Source organism: Arachis hypogaea, chromosome 16, assembly GCF_003086295.3.
Source record: "Arachis hypogaea cultivar Tifrunner chromosome 16, arahy.Tifrunner.gnm2.J5K5, whole genome shotgun sequence".
Taxonomy (NCBI): domain Eukaryota; kingdom Viridiplantae; phylum Streptophyta; class Magnoliopsida; order Fabales; family Fabaceae; genus Arachis; species Arachis hypogaea.
In genome coordinates this window covers 31,370,972-31,378,450 of record NC_092051.1, presented here as the reverse complement: position 1 = coordinate 31,378,450, position 7,479 = coordinate 31,370,972, and the positions used below count along the sequence as shown (strand labels likewise).

Here is a 7,479-nt window from a genome sequence, read left to right as displayed (position 1 = left end):
TTTCAACTAACTAACTAACTTTTTGTTTGTTTCTTAACTTTTTCAAAACCACCTAACTAACTCTCTCTCTCTCAATTTTCGAAAATATCTCCCCCTTTTTCAAAAATTTCTTTTTAATTAACTAATTATTTTTATTTTTATTTCAAAAATTTTCGAAAAAAATACTAAACATTTTTCAAAAACCATTTTCAAAAATCACTAACTCTTTTTCAAAATAATTTTCGAAAATTATCACTCCCCCATCTCATTCTATTTATTCATTCATCTCATCTCACCTCTCTTCCATCCTCACAGTTGTGTTTCTTCCATTATAATACATTCTTTGTCTCCCCCTCTTCTTCCACTCACACAGGGATCCCTATACTGTGGTATAAAGGATCTCCATCATTATTATTATTTTTCTGTGCCCTCTTCTTTGTCATATGAGCAGGAGCAAGGATAAGAACATTCTTGTGGAAGCAGATCCAGAACCTGAAAGGACTCTGAAGAGAAAATTAAGAGAAGCTAAATTACAACAATCCAGAGACAACTTGATTGAAAATTTCGAACAAGTAAAGGAGATGGCAGCCGAATCCAACAACAATGCAAGGAGAATGCTTGGTGACTTCACTGCACCTAATTCCAATTTACATGGAAGAAGCATCTCCATTCCTGCTATTGGAACAAACAACTTTGAGCTGAAACCTCAGTTAGTTTCTCTGATGCAGCAGAACTGCAAGTTTCATGGACTTCCATCTGAAGATCCTTTTCAGTTCTTAACTGAATTCTTGCAGATATGTGATACTGTTAAGACTAATGGAGTAGATCCTGAAGTCTACAGGCTCATGCTTTTCCCTTTTGCTGTAAGAGACAGAGCTAGATTATGGTTGGATTCTCAACCCAAAGACAGCCTGAACTCTTGGGATAAGCTGGTCACGGCTTTCTTAGCCAAGTACTTTCCTCCTCAAAATCTGAGCAAGCTTAGAGCTGATGTTCAAACCTTCAGACAGAAAGAAGGTGAATCCCTCTATGAAGCTTGGGAAAGATACAAACAGTTGACCAAAAAGTGTCCTTCTGACATGCTCTCAGAATGGACCATCCTAGATATATTCTATGATGGTCTGTCTGAGTTATCTAAGATGTCATTGGATACCTCTGCAGGTGGATCCATTCACCTAAAGAAAACGCATGCAGAAGCTCAAGAACTCATTGACATGGTTGCTAATAACCAGTTCATGTACACTTCTGAAAGGAATCCTGTAAGCAATGGGACGCCTATGAAGAAGGGAGTTCTTGAAGTTGATACTCTGAATGCCATACTGGCTCAGAACAAAATATTGACTCAGCAAGTCAATATGATTTCTCAGAGTCTGCATGGAATGCAAGCTGCATCCAACAGTACTCAAGAGGCATCTTCTGAAGAAGAAGCTTATGATCCTGAGAACCCTGCAATAGCAGAGGTAAATTACTTAGGTGAACCTTATGGAAACACCTATAACTCAACATGGAGAAATCATCCAAATTTCTCATGGAAGGATCAAAAGCCTCAACAAGGCTTTAACAATGGTGGAAGAAACAGGTTTAGCAATAGCAAGCCTTTTCCATCATCAACTCAGCAACAGACAGAGAACTCTGAACAAAATGCTTCCAATTTAGCAAATCTAGTCTCTGATCTATCTAAGGCCACTGTAAGTTTCATGAATGAAACAAGGTCTTCCATTAGAAATCTGGAAGCACAAGTGGGCCAGCTGAGTAAAAGGATCACTGAAATCCCTCCTAGTACTCTCCCAAGCAATACAGAAGAGAATCCAAAAGGAGAGTGCAAGGCCATTGACATAAGCGCCATGGCCGAACCTGTGAGGAGAGGAGAGGACGTGAATCCCAAGGAGGAAGACCTCCTGGGACGTCCAGTGATTAATAAGGAGCTTCCCTCTGAGGAACCAAAGGACTCTGAGGCCTATCTAGAGACCATAGAGATCCCATTGAACCTCCTTATGCCCTTCATGAGCTCTGATGAGTATTCCTCTTCTGAAGAGAATGAGGATGTTACTGAAGAGCAAACTGCCAAGTTTCTTGGTGCAATCATGAAGCTGAATGCCAAATTATTTGGCATTGATGCTTGGGAAGTTGAACCTCCCTTGTTCATCAATGAACTAAGTGATCTGGATCAACTGACATTGTCTCAGAAGAGACAGGATCCTGGAAAGTTCATAATACCTTGTACCATAGGCACCATGATCTTTAAGGCTCTGTGTGACCTTGGTTCAGGAATAAACCTCATGCGCCTCTCTGTAATAGAGAAACTGGGAATCTATGGGGTGCAAGCTGCTAAAATCTCATTAGAGATGGCAGACAGCTCTAGAAAACAGGCTTATGGACAAGTAGAGGACGTGTTAGTAAAGGTTGAAGGCCTTTACATCCCTGCTGATTTCATAGTCCTGGATACTGGAAAGGAAGAGGATGAATCCATCATCCTAGGAAGACCTTTCCTGGCCACAGCAAGAGCTGTGATTGATGTTGACAGAGGTGAAATATTCCTTCAATGGAATGAGAATTCCCTTGTGTTTAAAACTCAAGGATCTCCCTCTGCAACCATGGGGAGGAAGCAGAAAAAGCTTCTCTCCAAGCAGAGTCAACCAGAGCCCCCACAGTCAAACTCTAAGTTTGGTGTTGGAGAGTTTCAACAATGCTCTGCACATCTGTGAGGCTCCATGAGAGCCCACTGTCAAGCTATTGACATTAAAGAAGCGCTTGTTGGGAGGCAACCCAATGTTTATCTAATTCTTATTTTTATTGTTTTTCATGTTTTCTTAGGTTCATGATCATGTGGAGTCACAAAATAAACAAAAAATTCAAAAACAGAATCAAAAACAGCAGAAGAAAAATCACACCCTGGAGGAGCATCTGTCTGGCGTTCAAACGCCAGAACAGAGCATAGTTCTGGCGCTGAACGCCCAGAATGGGAGCATCCTGGCGCTGAACGCCCAGAACAAGCATGGTTCTGGCGTTCAACGCCAGAAATGGCAGCAAATGGGTGTTGAACGCCCAAAATGGGCACCAACCTGGCGCTGAACGCCCAGAGTTGTGTGCAAGGGCATTTTGCATGCCTAACTTGGTGCAGGGATGTAAATGCCTTGACACCTCAAGATCTGTGGACCTCACAGGATCACCTCAGGATCTGTGGACCCCACAGGATCCCCACCTACCTCCACTCACTCTCTTCTCTCTTCTCAATCATCCTCTATTCCCAATAAACACTCTTCCCTAATTAACCCTTTACCACTCACATCCAAACACCCACTTTCCTTCAAAATTCAACATCTCTTTCCCACCCAATCCCACCCATATGGCCGAATACACATCTCCCTCCATCTCCTCCATATCTTCTTCTTATTCTTCTATTCTTTCTTCTTTTGCTCGAGGGTGAGCAACATTCTAAGTTTGGTGTGGTAAAAGCATAGCTTTTTTGTTTTTTCCATAACCATTGATGGCACCTAAGGCCAGAGAAACCTCTAGAAAGAGGAAAGGGAAGACAAAAGCTTCCATCAAGGGTCTATAGCTCAGTGGTAGAACATTTGACTGCAAATCAAGAGATCCCTGAGATACCTCAGGGGATACATTTTCTTTCACACAATTATTGGAAGCAACTAAGGGTGGAACATCAAGAGCACTCCACCATCCTTCATGAAATCAGAGAAGATCTAAAAGCAATGAAGGAGGAGCAGCCAAGGCAAGGAAGAGACATAGAAGAGCTCAAGGACATCACTAAGGTGGACTCATTCCTTGTTCTTACTTTCTCTGTTTTTCGTTTTCTATGTTATGTGCTTATCTATGTTTGTGTCTTCATTACATGATCATTAGTAGTTAGTAACTTTGTCTTAAAGTTATGAATGTCCTATGAATCCATCACCTCTCTTAAAATAAAAACTGTTTTAATTCAAAAGAACAAGAAGTACATGAGTTTTGAATTTATCCTTGAACTTAGTTTAATTATATTGATGTGGTGATAATGCTTCTTGTTTTCTGAATGTATGCTTGAACAGTGCATATGTCTTTTGATTGTTTAAGAATGTTAAATATGTTGGCTCTTGAAAGAATGATGACTAGGAGACATGTTATTTGATAATCTGAAAAATCATAAAAAATGATTCTTGAAGCAAGAAAAAGCAGCAAAGAACAAAGCTTGCAGAAAAAAAAAATAGGCGAAAAAAAAAATAGAAAGAAAAAGCAAGCAGAAAAAGCCAAAAGCTCTTAAAACCAAGAGGCAAGAGCAAAAAGCCAATAACCCTTAAAACCAAAAGGCAAGGGCAAATAAAAAGGATCCCAAGGCTTTGAGCATCAGTGGATAGGAGGGCCTAAAGGAATAAAATCCTGGTCTAAGCGGCTAAACCAAGCTGTCCCTAACCATGTGCTTGTGGCGTGTAGGTGTCAAGTGAAAACTTGAGACTGAGCGGTTAAAGTCAAGGTCCAAAGCAAAAAAAAAAAGAGTGTGCTTAAGAACCCTGGACACCTCTAATTGGGGACTTTAGCAAAGCTGAGTCACAATCTGAAAAGGTTCACCCAATTATGTGTCTGTGGCATTTATGTATCCGGTGGTAATACTGGAAAACAAAATGCTTAGGGCCACGGCCAAGACTCATAAAGAAGTTGTGTTCAAGAATCATCATACTGAACTAAGAGAGTCAATAACACTATTCGAAATCTGAAGTTCCTATAGATGCCAATCATTCTGAACCTCAATGGATAAAGTGAGATGCCAAAACTATTCAAGAGGCAAAAAGCTATAAGTCCCGCTCATATGATTGAAGCTCTGTTTCATTGATAGTTTGGAATTTATAGTATATTCTATTCTTTTTATCCTATTTTGATTTTCAGTTGCTTGGGGACAAGCAACAATTTAAGTTTGGTGTTGTGATGAGCGGATAATTTATACGCTTTTTGACATTGTTTTTAGTATGTTTTTAGTAGGATCTAGTTACTTTTAGGGATGTTTTCATAAGTTTTTATGTTAAATTCACATTTCTGGACGTTACTATGAGTTTGTGTGTTTTTCTGTGATTTCAGGTATTTTCTGGCTGAAATTGAGGGACTTGAGCAAAAATCAGATTCAGAGGTTGAAAAAGGACTGCTGATACTGTTGGATTCTGACCTCCCTGCACTCAAAGTGGATTTTCTGGAGCTACAGAACTCGAAATGGCGCGCTTTTAATTGCGTTGGAAAGTAGACATCCAGGGCTTTCCAGCAATGTATAATAGTCCATACTTTGGCCAAGAATTGACGACGTAAACTGGCGTTCAACACCAGCCTTCTGCCCAAATCTGGAGTCCAGCGCCAGAAAAGGATCCAAAACCAGAGTTGAACGCCCAAACTGGCACAAATACTGGCGTTCAACTCCACAAATGGCCTCTGCACGTGCAACACTTAGGCTCAGCCCAAACACACACCAAGTGGGCCCCGGAAGTGGATTTATGCATCAATTACTTACTCATGTAAACCCTAGTGACTAGTTTATTATAAATAGGACCTCTTGCTAGTCTTTTTGACCATCTTTGGATCTTTGGTCTTAGTTTTAATCTATTGTTCATCTTAGGAGACTATTGATCTCGTTTAGGGGGGCTGGCCATCTCGGCCATGCCTGGACCTTCACTTATGTATTTTCAACGGTAGAGTTTCTACACTCCATAGATTAAGGTGTGGAGCTCTGCTGTTCCTCAAAGATTAATGCAAAGTACTACTGTTTTCTATTCAATTCTTCTTATTTCGCTTCTAAGATATCCATTCCCACCAAAGAACATGATGAAGGTGATGATTATGTGTGACGCTCATCATCCTTCTCCCTTATGAACGCGTGCCTGACAAACACTTCTGTTCTACATGAAATAAGCTAGAATGAGTATCTCTTAGATCTCCTAACCAGAATCTTCGTGGCGTAAGCTAGAATGATGGCGGCATTCAAGAGAATCCGGAAGGTCTAAACCTTGTCTGTGGTATTCTGAGTAGGATTCAATGATTGAATGACTGTGACGAGCTTCAAACTCGCGAGTGCTGGGCGTTAGTGACAGACGCAAAAGGAGGGTGAATCCTATTCCAGCATGATCGGGAACCGACAGATGAATAGCCGTGCCGTGACAGGGTGCGTGAGCATATTATTCACTGAGAGGAGGGGATGTAGCCACTGACAACGGTGATGCCCTTGCATAAAGCCAGCCATGGAAAGGAGTAAGACAGATTGGATGAAGATAGCAGGAAAGCAGAGGTTCAGAGGAACGAAAAGCATCTCCATTCGCTTATCTGAAATTCCTACCAATGATTTACATAAGTATCTCTATCCCTATTTTGTTATATTAAATTCGAAAGCACCATTATCACTTTATATCTGCCTGACTGAGATTTACAAGGTGACCATAGCTTGCTTCATACCAACAATCTCCGTGGGATTCGACCCTTACTCACGTAAGGTATTACTTGGACGACCCAGTGCACTTGCTGGTTAGTTGTATCGAAGTTGTGACAATTATGAATTAAGATCAGAGCACCAAGCTTTGGAGCCATTACCAGGATTTGTTCGAGCCTGGAGATCACAATTTCGTGCACCATGGCACGAATTTCCACACTTCGTACAACTGAACCAGCAAGTGCACTGGGTCGTCCAAGTAATACCTGAGCGACTTCAGCGTCAATCCCACGAGGATTGTGGTTTGAAGCAAGATATGGATATCTTGTAGATCTTAATCAGGCAGATAGAAGAAGTAGGTATGTTGTTTAAAGCGCATAAAATTGGAATAAGATGGAATTACAATGTTTGATTATAACCAGTGATAAGAAGATGGTTAAGGCTTGGAGATGCTTTGTTCTTCTAGATAACTCTGGTTTTACTGTCTTCTTCAACTGTGAATGATTTCTTCTATGGTAGGCTGTATGTGATCAACGCCGGTTGAGAGGTCGCCAATGCTCCTCTAGATTTGAACCCTAGGGTTAGTGTGGATCCATTCTGATTGAAGGTGAAGCTCCTGCAGTCCATTCTCCTTAATGATCCTACTCAAAATACCACAGACAAGGTCGAATCTTCCGAATCAGAGAATGCTGCACTTTTGGGTTCTAGCCTCTAATACAAAGATCCTAATCTCCCCATACCTCGACTGAACTGATGTCTCAAGAAGACCCCAACGAAGTCGTGGATTAGCCATCTAAGAGATGTATAATCAAGCCAGTGGTTAATCATTGTCCAATGAAAGACACACTCTGAACCCATGTAGAATGAGATAACCTTGTTCCAGTTCAATGCATTCATAATGATGAAGGACGAAGATACATCTTAGAATCGAGAATCAAACACGGATTGAAAAGAAACAGTAATACTTTTATTGATCCATAAAACTCAGCAAAGCTCCTCCCCTCAACCTAGGAGGTTTATAAACTCATATTAATGGAGAATACAATATGAAAAATGTGTAAAGTGTCTAAGTGCTCTGACTAGTGTAAAAATTCTCAAATAAATAC

General features: G+C 40.7%; 1 non-coding gene across 1 annotated transcript; it reads right to left on the bottom strand.

Annotated features, from left to right (window-relative positions):
• Positions 1 to 956: 956 nt before the first annotated feature.
• On the bottom strand, positions 957 to 1,060 carry LOC112761337 (small nucleolar RNA R71). Its single transcript, XR_003181737.1, has one exon. It is a non-coding gene; the product is annotated as a small nucleolar RNA R71 (small nucleolar RNA).
• Between the last annotated feature and the right edge of the window lie 6,419 nt (positions 1,061 to 7,479).